Source organism: Gorilla gorilla, chromosome 12, assembly GCF_029281585.2.
Source record: "Gorilla gorilla gorilla isolate KB3781 chromosome 12, NHGRI_mGorGor1-v2.1_pri, whole genome shotgun sequence".
Classification (NCBI taxonomy): Eukaryota; Metazoa; Chordata; class Mammalia; order Primates; family Hominidae; genus Gorilla; species Gorilla gorilla.
Genome location: NC_073236.2, coordinates 94,066,493 through 94,080,224, shown reverse-complemented (window position 1 = coordinate 94,080,224; position 13,732 = coordinate 94,066,493). Strand labels below are relative to the sequence as shown.

At 42.4% G+C, this 13,732-nt stretch overlaps 1 protein-coding gene and 1 long non-coding RNA gene across 5 annotated transcripts in view; both read left to right on the top strand.

Annotated features, from left to right (window-relative positions):
* The window catches only part of PRKCE (protein kinase C epsilon), a 536,120-nt gene that overhangs the window by 20,323 nt on the left and 502,065 nt on the right, over window positions 1-13,732 (top strand). The gene's annotated exons all lie outside the window — the stretch shown is intronic.
* Window positions 4,336-13,732, top strand: part of LOC129531578 (uncharacterized) — a 70,027-nt gene continuing 60,630 nt past the window's right edge. Inside the window, exons 1-3 of one of the 3 annotated variants that reach the window (XR_008676850.2) lie at window positions 4,336-5,195; window positions 5,952-6,036; window positions 10,388-10,474. This is a non-coding gene — a long non-coding RNA (uncharacterized lncRNA). The other 2 variants (XR_008676846.2, XR_010129984.1) reach the window with 2 other exon arrangements.

The window sequence follows — 13,732 nt, the reverse complement described above, 5'->3', positions numbered from 1 at the left end:
TCTTAGAGAAGATTAGGTAGGGGAAAGATTCGTAGACCATTTTACCTCCAATTGAAAAAATGTAAATCTGCTATATAATAAGAGATATTCATTAAATCTTCATTTCTACATAAAAATATAAGAGTTCAGAAGTTTAGTGACTTGATCAAAGTAAAAAAAAAAATCCAGTAGAGGACAGGTATGGTGGTTCACACCTGTAATCCAAGCACTTTGCGAGGCCGAGGCAGGGGGATTGCTTGAGGTCAAGACCAGCCTGGCCAACATGGCAAGACACTGTCTCTACAAAAACATTTTACAAATGATCTAGGCATGTTGGCATGCACCTGTGGCCCCGGCTACTTGGGAGGCTGAGGCAGGAGGATCACTTGAGCCTAAAAGGTCAAAGGTACAATGAGCCATGATTATGCCACTGTACTCTAGCTTGGGTGGCAGAGTGAGACCCCCTGTCTCAAAAAAAAAAAAAAAAAAAAAAAGGAAAGGAAAAAATCCAGTAGAGACAGAAAAAGTATGAGTAAACAGGTTTCCTGGTTCCTAGTAAGGTACTTACATTGCTATATCATGCTGCATCCAGTCACCATTCATCCATCATGCTTCCATCATTCATCCATCTCTACATCCATCCATCTGTCTATGCATCCGTCCATCCATCCATCCATCCACCCACCCATCCATTCATCCATCTCTACATCCATCCATCCATCCACCCATCAATTCGTCCATCCATCTCTTCATTCATCCATTCATTCATCCATCCATCCATCCATCTACGTATCCATCCATCCATCTATTCATCTATCTCTCCATCCATCCATCCATCCATCCATGCCTGAATCTACCCATCCCTGAATCCATCCATCCATCCATCCATCCATCCAGCCAGCCAGCCAGCCAGCCAGCTGGACAGCCAGGCAGCCAGACAGCCTGTCAGTTTATTGGTCATATAGTTAATGCTAATGCCATGTGTCTAAAATTTTTAATAAGGGAGTCTGATTTATTATTATCATTATTATTTTCAGTTTGCTTTTCAGCTATTGACTGAGGTTGCGGCAATTGACCAGACTACCCTGTGGGCTGATAAAACCTGAAACTTGTCTATTTGGTTGAGATTACCATTTGTCTGTCCCTCAGTGGCTGGTCTTTACATGTCAAGAGGATGGTAAAAACTGCCATAAGGAACTGAACACAGTGCCTCACGCCTGTAATCCCAGCACTGTGAGAGGCTGAGGTGGGAGGATAGCGTGAGCCAGGAGTTTGAGACCAGCCTGGGCAACGTAGTAAGAGCCAGTGTCTAAAAAATTTTTAAAAATTAGCTGGGTGTGGTGGCATGCATTTGTAGTCTCAGCTGCTCCAGGAGGCTGAGGCAGGAGGACTGCATGAGCCCAGGAGTTTGAGGCTGTGGTGAGCTATGATGGCACCACTCTACTCCAGCCTGGGCAGCAGAGCAACAGAGCAAGTCCCTGTCTCTAATAAAAACAAACAAACAAACCAAAAACCACAGTGAGAGATTTTTTTTTAAAGACTCCTCCACTCCTTTTTTTGGGTTACATTGTTTTTGTTCCCCCTACTTTCTGAACTCTCTGGAGTGTCAGGATACTTTGACTTTTGTGATTCAATCAGCCTACTGCAATGGTAGATTCTTCCTTTCAAGTTGTAACTCTTTCCTTGGAGCAGGGTTTCCCAAAATGTGTTCCAAACAATATAAGAAGTGAATAGGTCATTCACACTCAAAAACGAATGCCATAATCAAGTGAATTTGGAAAACCATAGAGTAAATGAAGCTAAACATTTATTGCAGGACTTTTTTTTACAGCCTTCGATAGGCTATTTTCCATCAGTTTTCTGGATGGCAATTGAGCGAGCAGTGTTTCCAACTGGATTTGATTGTTCAACACACATTTAGGGACAGTACTTACATCTCTTGATGTCATTTGGGAAACACTGTCTTAGAATCTGGCCCCTACTATTTAAAGTTAATATGACATATTTAGGGCTGCTGGCCAAGAGAAACTAACATGGTGAGGAGGAAATAATCATTATCCATTTATGTTAATATTTTTATCATAAAGACTAAAACTTTGTTTTTTAAACTAGGATCCCAAGTGTTGTTTATAGACACTTGACTAAAGAAGAGAGAAAAGCTTAGGTTGAACAAGTGTTTGTAGAGTATATGAAAATAGAAGTGCAAACAAGGCCCCTATTAGCCAGATTTTCTGAATAATATTCTAGGAGTTCATCCTTGTTCTGTCTTTAGTGAGTGACATTTATAAAGCAGTAGCAAAGCCAATATTATGGTTCCAGGGATCGTTCCTATGGAATTACATTGGCTGAGGACAGAGACCCACTCTTCCTCCTCTTTCCTGAATCAGGTCAGGGTGAATATTATCCAAGTGCAATTGAACTCTTGCTCCTTCTGTTCACAAATCAATTGTTGCTTGATTGGACCCAGAGTGTTTGCTGCTCATCAACTCTCTTTTGAAGGTGTATCTCAATATTTCATTTCCTTGTGTTTATTGGAAAGTATTTTTTAAAAGCTACTTGCAAAGATGTAAGCATGATCATTGGGGTTGACTTGCGGCGAAAATGTGAAGGAGTCAAAGACTGATTTCAGGTTTTGTGCACGCTCCTTCCACTTCTGAGCCCCTCCAAGCCTGGGGCCCAGCCGGGATTCCTCACTTCCTCTTGGCTGAGTATAAACTCATTTACACTGAGGTAGATGGCCATAATGAGATATATAAGACTGGTGCTTTAGAAGAGTGCTGTGGAGGAGGCCTTCCTTTATCTGGAGGGTGACATGGCAATGTCTGGAATTTTCAGATATCAGTGACAGGAAAAGATGGACTTTTGGGTCAAGAGGACTCTTTCAAACCAGGTACTCACTGGAGACCGGGCTATTTCTGAGATCATACTCTGTGTCAAGGGCTAGGGATCTTTACATGAGCCTTCAACTGTAAGTCAGGGCCCGACTCACTGTGGTCAGTGCATATATCTAGATTACCTCACGTTGGAAATGCTTGTCTCCCCACTCTGTGAGGGATTAGTGCTTTTCCACTTTAAAGGAAAAACAGGTCATAAATTACTGAGGAATTTTATGGCACAGCCCAAAGCACAGATTGGAGGCCAAGGAAAAATAAAACTCCAGCTTCTTTATGAAAGTCGAATGGAAAAGAGAAGATGCTTCCTGAAAAGAGGTGGGCACTGCTTGAGGGAGAGGAGGGAAAGGACTCTGAGTGAGCCTACAGGAACTCCTTTTGGTGTCCTTGAGGAGTTTATGAGAATTCTCGGCCTCATCTTGATAAACTTGAAGGCAAAGTGAAGCAGGCAGTTGAACTGTTTGTCTGGGAAATGGATGAGAGACATGATTATTTTTGGTAGCAAGATTTTCTGTGTTTGGATTATGCATGTTATAAATCCAGTATCTTAATTTCCATTTGCCTTGGGTGATCCATATGCCTGATTTTAACTCAATGCTGATTAAATGTCAGAGAAGGAAAGGAAGGGATGAGGTGAGAGTTTCCAAGCCTGGCTGACCAGGAAGACAGCAGGCAGATCCTGGAGACTGGACCTCATTGATTATAAAGAGAAAAATCCCCTGTAAGTTACAAAACAAAATAGCACAAGAAAACACTTTGTAGATGTACATTAAGCCGTCTCCTTTCCAGAAAACGTTTCCCCAGACCAGGAAGACCCAGCGTGCCCCTTAGCACCTTAGCCCAGGCCTTCAGCTCTTCTCAGCTCACCTTTTCCTCCAGTGAAGAAACATGATGCTGTTTTTAAGTCTTTGCTTCCTTGTTTCTAGCCCATGTTTTACTCCAGAGCAGTGAGGGCACTTGTGACCAGCTTTGGGGAGATGAATACACTGTCATTTATACATAAATGTACTGTCATTTATCATTTCAGAATTGGAGTGAATTCTAAATGAATCATAACAGTTGCATTTAATGAATTATTCTCCTGGGTATTGGCTAATTTTAAACCGGTCTGACGAGTTTTAAGGTCCATGTGGTTTGAGGAAATTCAGTGGTGCATTTCCCGGTTTGGTCCTCCTCATTTCCCTCCAGCCCTGCTCCTTTTCAACATGCCAGGCTGCTTGGCTGGGTTATCTTTAATCACTGTAGGTGGGAGGAGGGGAGGCGGGGAGGTACTGAGCCCAAGGTCATGCCAGAAGAGTTCAGGCCTCTGCTTGTCATCTGGCACTGCTCAGAATACCCGGGGGTCTCCGGGGAGCTGGCCCTCAGCTCACAGATGGGCCTGACTTTGGTGAGAGGTGGCCTTCCACCAGGAAGCCTCCAGCTGGCAGGATGGGTGGGTGGGGAGGGGTGAACTTTGGCTGTGGAAGCGTCTCAGCATTTTACTCCCCTTTTTCAACAGTTGCTGCCTCCACTCCAGGCTTTTATTCAAGCAGCACCGGTACCTGGCAGTAGCTCCTACAATGTTTTCTACATTGGCTCTAAAATCATGGCCTAGTAGACACCAATGCTTGACTTGTTTTTTTGTTTGTTTGTTTTGAGAAGTTGTTTACCATTGGCGTGACGGGATTTTCTTGGCCTTGTGAAGTACAGGGAGCCTCAGGATAGCTTCACTGGGGGTGTCATTACATGGTCATTATCAGTGGTAAGTTTCCCAGTCTCAAGATGGAACCCTCTGTTGCTTCTCTGCCACATGTTTGGCTCTGTTGACCTTCCATTGCTCACCTGTGCTTGTTCCCCCAGCAGCCTGTTTCTTGTAACTATTTGCCTCATAATGCAAGTATTCTAGTGATTGAAGTGTTGCTGTGCAAAAGAGATCTTTTAAACTGAAACCAGTAAAACAAAACAATTTAAAACATTTTAGTACTTTCTTAAAGGATACAGAGCCTTTTCCTCTCTTAATACATGCAGGTCAGAATGACGTCAATAAGGATTATATTTTTGCATTAACAGGAAAACTAAGTTTATAAGACTAGAGTATGGATAGAGAGGAAGATGGTTCTATTGGGATATAAACTCTGATCCATACATGGAAGTAGCCCAGTCCGTACAAACACCATTGCCTGTTTCATTCTTGACTGGACATACATATTGCCCCATTGTGATGAAAGGTTGTGATAATGAAGAGAGTAATAGAAGGCTCAGCTCAGGTTCTAAGGAGGGAGCGAGTAAAGGCCATGCAGGCCCATCCTTCTGTGGTCAGTCACTGCTGGTTGGGGAAGGAAGGAGGTATCAAGTGTCTCCATCCTTTCCTCTTTTCTTCATAGTTTCTAGATCATTCATTTAATAAATCATTAGGGAGCCCCTGCCATCAAACTAGGTCTTGGGATATAACCAGGAACATGCCTAGATAGGTACCCTAATCTCAGAGGGCTCATGCTCCAATTGGGGGACAGATACTCAAACAGGCAATTATGACATAGTTCATAAAGCCCTGTGATGTATGCCACCAGAGTACCCAAAAGGGCCCCAAACTAGACATGGGGAGTTGGGGAAGGCTTTTGGGAGAAGGCGACATTTCAGCAGAGACCTGAAAGGAGAAACTGGAAACAGTTTAATGTGACTACTGCGAAGTACTGTGGGGGGTGGGAGTAGGTTGGGGGCATGGGGACAAGTAAGCTGTTTTTTGTCAGCTGCCATTGATCTTCCTCCCTCTCCTCCTCCCTCCCTGCTTCCTTCCTTCTTTCCGATTTAACCCTGGAATCACGAGAGGCCACTTTAGGTGGATAGCAACTCTTGAATTTGGGCTTTATTCTCAGGGAGATGGAGGAGCCAGTGAAGGTTTTTTAAGCAGAGAAATAACCTGATCAGATTCAAATTGTATCACCCTGTGGGATGGACTAGACATGGATTAGAACATTAGGAAACTGCTTTAGGTATTTAGCCTGGTAAAGATACTCTGGCTTGTGGTCGGGTGTTATTTGCTGGGTGGGCTCTGGCTTAAAAGGCAATTGCTTTAGATCGTCGTGGAAAATTCTGTTTCAGAGACACAACCGCTTCAGATGGGCAGTGAAAAGGACGATGGAAAGGCCAGGACACCACGGAAGTTCTGAAGGGGTAGTGGGAACCGGTAGGAGCATATCAGTAGCTTTCCCTGCCCTTTTCTCTGCCACTGTGATGTAAATATCAACTTGATTTTACATGGAGCTGAGGAACCTTTTAGAACCCGATCGAAGAAGTTGGTGGTTCTACACTGAGCCAGGGGGAAAACTTTGTGGTCACATGGGAATTTATACTTACTTGGTTTCTCTGCCTTTCTCACCAATTTCTTTTTGGTTTCTTGAGAGCTGGTTGTGTGCATATGTGAATACATATTGCATATTGAAATTTTGGGTTTTCTTTTTTAAACCTTTAATGTTCTACCCATTTCAAATGCATTCAGGATGTATGATGCTGTTTTTATATAATGTAAACTATTCTTACAATGTCTTTTATTTAATTAAAAGAATAAAAGAAACCAAAGTTAAGAATTTAAATTTTATTTTGGCATTTGTTACTGGTTGGGTTGTGATATATCATTTTGGTAACATTAGTGAGGGATCAGGTTTAAAAAATTTCTCCAATGTTGTCTTCTGCAGATTGCAATTGTCTTGCAACTGCTGTTGGCAAACTAAAAATGCTTTTGCTGGTTAAGGTAACCAGTCATTTCCGAACTTTTTTTCGGTTGTAAGGGCATAGAATGAACGTGCACGCCTGATTTAGTGTGTTAAAACTAATATCATGTGAGGACATTTTATAGATAAGAGGTTAGAAGGCAAACGACTCTATTTTGAGAAAAATTTGGAGGGAACCTTTCTTTCAAGATAAATAAATCATTTACTGTCCAGAAGTTTATCATGTAATTATCTGGATTTTTTTTTTCATTTCTCCGAGCTTTAGCTCAGCCTCGATGGACTCTGCTTTCATAAATACATTACATTTTTCAATTTTAGAAGTCATGGGAAGAGGCACACAACTTTGGGAATTTGTGAAACTTAAAGCAAGTATAATGAAGAGATACATACTCATTTTGTTTGTGTTCTGTTTCCATTCCATTAACTTCTACTATCACTCAGGTTCATCCTTGTTGAGGCCTAGACGAGTGGAAAGTTTCTCATTTTGAAGTTAGTTGTTTTTTAATTGGTCACGCAAAAGAAAGGCTTACATTGATTTTGAAAGACAAAACATGTCATTGTTTTTTTCACTAATGCCCAACTTCTACATGGCTGACTGGATATTGTTCAAATTTTCCAAAAGAATAAAAAAGAGAGAGAAACACCCTTCTTTTGGATCTGAAGCCAGTCATGGAAAATTTCATCCTGAAAGGATAATTTTTCATAAATATGCAAGCAGCAGAATGGCAGTGTGGCTGCAATAGAATCTGCCCCAGGACTTCCATGCATAGTACTTTGCTGTAAACACGAAACTACAGGCACACATATACTCAAAAGAATACACGGTACTGGAAGCCTAATTATTTCCACTAAGATTGAGATTATTCCCTCTAAGAGCTATACTGGAGAAAGCAATGTGTCTTACTTCACTTTATTCCACATCAATTCACAAATTTTTATAGCATATATACTCTGTGAAAGGCGATACTGGGCTAAGGAAAATAATTCTGCCCTCAGTTTGCAATCTAACAGGGAAAATAAAGTCCATATATATTAAAATCTAAGTCTGTTTGTAATAAGTGCCAAGTAGACAATATGGACAGGAAGTACTGTGGATCTAAGGAGGTCAAGCTCATGGGTGTACAGGTTGTAATAGTTATGAAGCCTTTTCAGTAGCAGTAGAACTTGAATGATGGGGTGGATTGGGATAATGCACAGAGTGGGTGCATGTGGAACACTTACAAGAAGAGGAGATATGGGGAGCTGATGACCACCAAGAACAGGGAGCCTGTAGTCTGCGGGTGTATGTGGGGCCCTGCTGTAGGAGTGTTGATTGACCTCTGTAGGCACTTTGCCTTCCTTCTTCTGTGTTCCCTCCAGCTAGGGTAGAGAGGACTGGTTCAGCTTGGCTCTTCCGGGCCTGCCCAAAGGACCATGCAACATGAAGGTGAAGTCCTTGTAGAGCAAAGGGCATGAGAAGTCTCTCTTCTAAACCTAGGCTCTGCCCTGTCTCCATAATTTTATTTCATGATGTTAGATCTGGGAAGAGATTTAGCACGTTTCTGTATTAGTAGAGCATTTGAGGGAGATGATAACTATTAAACAAGAGGGGTAAAGAGAAACATTCAGAGATGAACAGGTTTATTGGGATAAAGAGCGAGGGTACAGATTTGAGGCTACCATTCACAGACCAGGGCTAGCTGTTCTAGAAACAATAGATGTCATTAGACAAATAATGAAATGATGGTTTGATATTGGTGTTCTAAACCTCCAGAGGTTAATAACTTTGTTGGATTTCAGTGATGGACACCAGCAATCTTAGGAGGTCTAGCAGCAAGACTGGTTCTTGCCAAGTTAGGAGATGTTAGTTTGTTAGTGCTGATTGGATGGAATAAGCATACAACCGCTCTGTGTGCCCCCTTCTTTCCCCTCTGCAGGGTGTGAGAATGGAAAAAGAGAATTACACTTCTGATAACCTAAATATTCGCTAACCTATGGTGGGGATGCTTATTTTGGCCTTTTAGGCGCAAACTTGTTTCTTTAACTGTTAGTTTTATGGTGCCCAGGGTTAAACTTTAAAGTTGGACTATTTACATGCTTGCGACATGGTGAACCAAACGGGGAAAGTAAGATAAAAACAGACTTGATAAAGCCCAGCCGACTTCTGCCAGTAGGCTAAAACTCACAGACTCTCAGATATATACATACATATACGGCCAAGATGTCTTGCTGTTAAATGGTCTTTAAGAGAGCAGAAAAGCCTTTTTAACAAATGCACATATTATACAGTCTTTCCAATAGCCTATACCTTTCAACTTGTGAAGATAAATAAGAACATATGGTTTGTCTCAACATGCTTTTAACAAAAACCAGATGAACACATGTAAAACAATTAGAGAGTTGTCTTAGGTACCCTGAAGTTCTTATACAGGATATTTGTTCTTCATTCAACGTTTATTGACTACCTACTGTGTTCCAGGCCACCAGACCCTGTGTTAGAGGTTAGAGATTTAAAACTCTAGTAACTTATGTATTATAATCTATACATGTCATTTAAAGACATAGCATTTTTGGGCCGAGTGCGGTGGCGCACGCCTGTAATCCCAGCACTTTGGGAGGCCGAGGTGGGTGGATCATGAGATAAGGAGTTCAAGACCAGCCTGGCCAAGATGCTAAAACCCCGTCTCTACTAAAAATACAAAAATTACCTGGGTGTGGTAGCATGCACCTGTAATCCCAGTCACTCGGGAGGCTGAGGCAGGAGAATCGCTTGAACCCAGGAGGCAGAGGTTGCAGGGAGCCGAGATCACCCCACTGCACTCCAGCCTGGGAGACAGAGCAAGACTCCATCTCAAAAAAAAAAAAAAAAAAAAAAAAAAAAAAAAAAAGGCATAGCGTTTTCTTAATATAATAAGCCTCCTGGTGGGAAGTAATTGTGATTGAGTGTCTAGGGCAATGTAGTTATCCTAAATTTTAACCAGGTGATTTTAAAATCGCCATTTGGAAAATGGTCCCATTATATCTATTTGTAAACTGAGTCGTGAAAAAGTTTTCAGAGTACTCAGGTAGGCATTTATGATGCACCTAAGTACAGGCCAGCCAAAATTGTTTTGGTTTTGGTGCTTCCACCTGTGATTAATGTCCCACTTGACTCCTTGAGCTGTTTCATCTGAAATTATATTCCTGAAATTCATCTGGCTCTGCTGATTATCTCTCCCTGGGCCTGTGGATGAGATCAGAGAGACCAGAGCTGGGGCTATTTCTTGGTAATGCAACTGCCATTCCCCACGTGTGGACACAAATAGACAATGCCTGTGGGAATCCAAACCCCAAGGACTGTGAGAGGCATGCATGCCCTGTATTAAAGCAGCAGCCTGGCTTGGTGCTCACTAAGTGCATGGTCAGCAGTCACTACTCCTGTGACATGTATTGTCTGAGTCACTCATTTGGCACTTATTACATCCTGTCTTGGGTTATTAGTAACCTTTGCATGCATTTGTTTCTCCTCCCCAGCCACACCGCCCCAGTGGTGCAGACTCAGGGTTCTCCTCGCCATTCAAATTCTTCACCAGTGCTCTTTATGGGCAGTAAACTTGATTTTTATTTTAATTATGAAATGGTACTGTTTAAGCTTATTAAAATATAAGTATTGTTTATCCAAACAATCATAAATGAACTTACTAAATTTTTTACAAACAGCTTTACTGAGACATCTCTGACATACAAACTGCCCATATTTAAAGTGTAGAATTTGATAAGTTTGAACTTCATAATATGATTTCTTATTCTTTTTTTCAGATAACATGATTTCTAACTCATTTTTTACAGATAACATGATTTCTTACTCATTTTCTTTTTCAAAATGATGTTTGATGAGCACTGATTTTACAGAGGGTGCCTGTCTGAGAGTATGAGGTAGGAACTTTTGAAATAACACACTGGTGGTAAGGGGGTAATTTGGTTCCCAGATAACTTTGAGTTTCTAGTTGTTTTTTTTTTTTTGAGACAGAATCTTGCTCTGTTGACCAGGCTGGAGTGCAGTGGCACAATCTTGGCTGACTCCAACCTCTGCCTCCTGGGTTCAAGTGACTCTTGGGCCTCAGCCTCCCAAGTAACTGGGATTACAGGCACACATCACCTTGCCTGGCTAATTTTCTTTTTGAGATGGAGTTTCACTCTTGTTGCCCAGGCTGGAGTGCAATGGCGCGATCTCCACTCACTGCAACCTCCACCTCCTGGATTCAAGCAATTCTCCTGCCTCAGCCTCACAAGTAGCTGGGATTACAGGCATGTGCCACCATGCCTGGCTATTTTTGGTATTTTTAGTAGAAACGGGGTTTCATCATGTTTCAACTCCTGACCTCAGGTGATTCACCCACCTCGGCCTCCCAAGGTGTTGAGATTACAGGTGTGAGCCGCCACGCCCAGCCAAGATTCTAGTTTTCTGCCACGGTAAATTGAGGTGTTCCTGGCATATAGTAGGCATGAAATAAAGCCTGTTTATTGAAGGCTATGTGTATCTAGTTGTAAAGTCACCTCAGTTCTCTTTACGAAAAAAGAATATTGTACATCTTTTATTTATTTTTAATGGGGGAATAGTTTGTAATGGCCTTAGTAACTTTGAGCATTTTATCCTCTTGACAAATCCAGCAGAGATTTTGCTTCCTGAATGAAAGGATACTGGCTAGCCAAGCGTTGGTTGAAAGGTTCAGTGGGGAAAGTAAGTTGATATTCCTATCGCCGCAGAATCTCTTTGTCTCTGGATTTCCCTTTGATTTTCACGAGGACTGAGCAAGTCCTGCAGGTAATTCAGTGCCAGGGCAGGCTAGCTGAGTTTTAATTGATGCTAATTAGCACCCCCATAGACTGTGACAATTTTTTCCCCTCAAGCAGTCAGCCAAGTGGCATTAGGAAATGTGAGACATCTTTCTTTGCAATCGTCATAGGAGCAGAACTATTTTCAGGCCCAGTCTCCTTGGCAGGTCTTGCCCTTCTCAGAAATAGTGAGGAAATGAGATAAGAAAAGTAATACTCTGAGGAGTAAGGTGCCAAGTAGTTCTAGACCCAACTGTGGGCTTAGGACAGCAGGGAGAGGATGCTGAAGGATTTTGCTCTCAAGTACCTTTGCTTCTAGTTGGAAAGAATGAGAGATAGGATGGAATGAAGTCTGACTGCTGCATGGGAGCTGGGGAAATGCTTTGCGGGAGCAGTATTTATGGCAAGTTCAGAAGACATCTTCTTACCTTGAACAAGTCATTAGAGCTGGAACTGTATACTGATGACAAAAGATAAAATATAACAAGATAAACGGTCCCAGGCAGTCTTGTGTGCTCCGTCCTCCCAGCTATACTCCACTGGAATCCAGTGTCTGCCTTTGGTGGTAGATGTTCCTGTTTCTCCATCCCTTGGCTAGATATATATTATCCATTGATAGGCAGCTAAGTTTGCAGCCAATTCTCAATCATTTCTTGTGGTGGGGGACAGAAATAATGTGGGAAGCTAAGTTCACCATCAACCCAGGGACTTATTAGCTAGAAGTTTCAATCTGCCTTGCCACTGAACACCATAAACAACTTCAGACCACAGCTGACTTGGTGTTTGCTGGTAGGAGGGAGTGAGAAATTATGCCAGAGGTGGGAAAACTTGTCAAGTCAAGGGGGGGGTCTCTTTATTCTTCCCCTCTCCATTCAGAGAGGTGATGGTGTCTATCTACCTCATTGAAACCTGCTCCCACGAGCTTCTGAAGTTGGCCATTTAGAACCCAGTGTGAATATAAGGCAGTGGATTCCCCTTTTCAGGAAATTTGTATTTTGAATCTAGACCTCTTTGATTAACCAGAAGGTCTTGGCTCCTGGTGAAGAAACCATGAGGAGATGGGGGGATAGGCAAGCATGATTCTGAAATGACGCTGGGGAGGATCAGGGCTATTTCATCTGTGCTCACATGAACACCACAGTCAAGCCTAAGGCTGGGTTTTCAGATATCTGACCTAGACTCTCTATAGGAAATATATTCTGCCTTGCGGCATAGCATGCACCATAAGGAGCAGTGGAATAGCACTTACCCTCACTACATTGAGAGGCATTTGATCTATGTTAATAACCTATTATTTTACTTAAAAAAATGTTGGTTGGACCTACAATATTGATTTTACAACCCCCTAGTGGCATGTGACCTACAGGGCTAAGCTGAGTTGCTCTTTCTCGTTTCCTGCATCTGGGCGCCTAGTCAGGGGGCAAGTTGGGACTGCACCTCGATTTTCATTTCTTTTGCCAAATGGGCACCCAGACTTGGGGCTGGGTCTGCCAGAGGTGGCAGTGCTTTTTATGATGTGTGTAACGGGTAGTGTGCACATCCAAGGAGGGAATGCATGGGACTTGTGTGTCCCCAGTCAACCCCATTTGTAATTTGCAAATAGGATCTGTGTGGCTGGCAGGGGGCTGGCAGTGTGCACCAGAAAGAGGAAACAGAAGGTAGACTCCCAGGTGAGGAAGAGCTAGATCCAGAGGGAGAAACGACACCCGCCCTGGCTTTGGCACTGGTTAGAAAGTCTGTTCCTGGCTTTTTCCTCATGGCCCTTCTTTCACTTTGTGGTCTGAAAATTGGCCAAAAGATCAGGAAGGTGCTGAATCAAGACGAGAATAAAAGGGCACTTGAAACCTAAACACTGGCCAATGACTCCTGGATAACCAAAACCTGGCTGAAGGGAAGAGCTAACATTCTATCTGCATGGAAAAGTAAAGGAAGATCAGTTCTCTGATGAAAATGAGAAATATTACTATTAAGTTGATCAATACTTTGTTGAAAACTTTCTCTGTACCTGGTACTAAGATACTCTGTTGTTTAAATAGCTTCTTATAGTCACTGTGGATTACAGTAATTTCTTTTTACAAGATATAAGATTTGTCCATCTGCATAAATACCCGTATTTTAATTCTATGATTTGTCTTTACTTCTAGCTACTCACTAAACATACATTTCCTGAAAGCAGAAGAGATTCAATTGCTGTTATTCACATGATTACTATCGTGCCAGGAGGGAGTGTCAGGGAAGTTAACAAAACAGGCCAGGTGTGGTGGCTCACAACTGTAATCCCGGCACTTTGGGAGGCCGAGGTGGGCTGATTGCTTGAGGTCAGCAGTTTGAGACAAGCCTGAGCAACATGGTGAGACC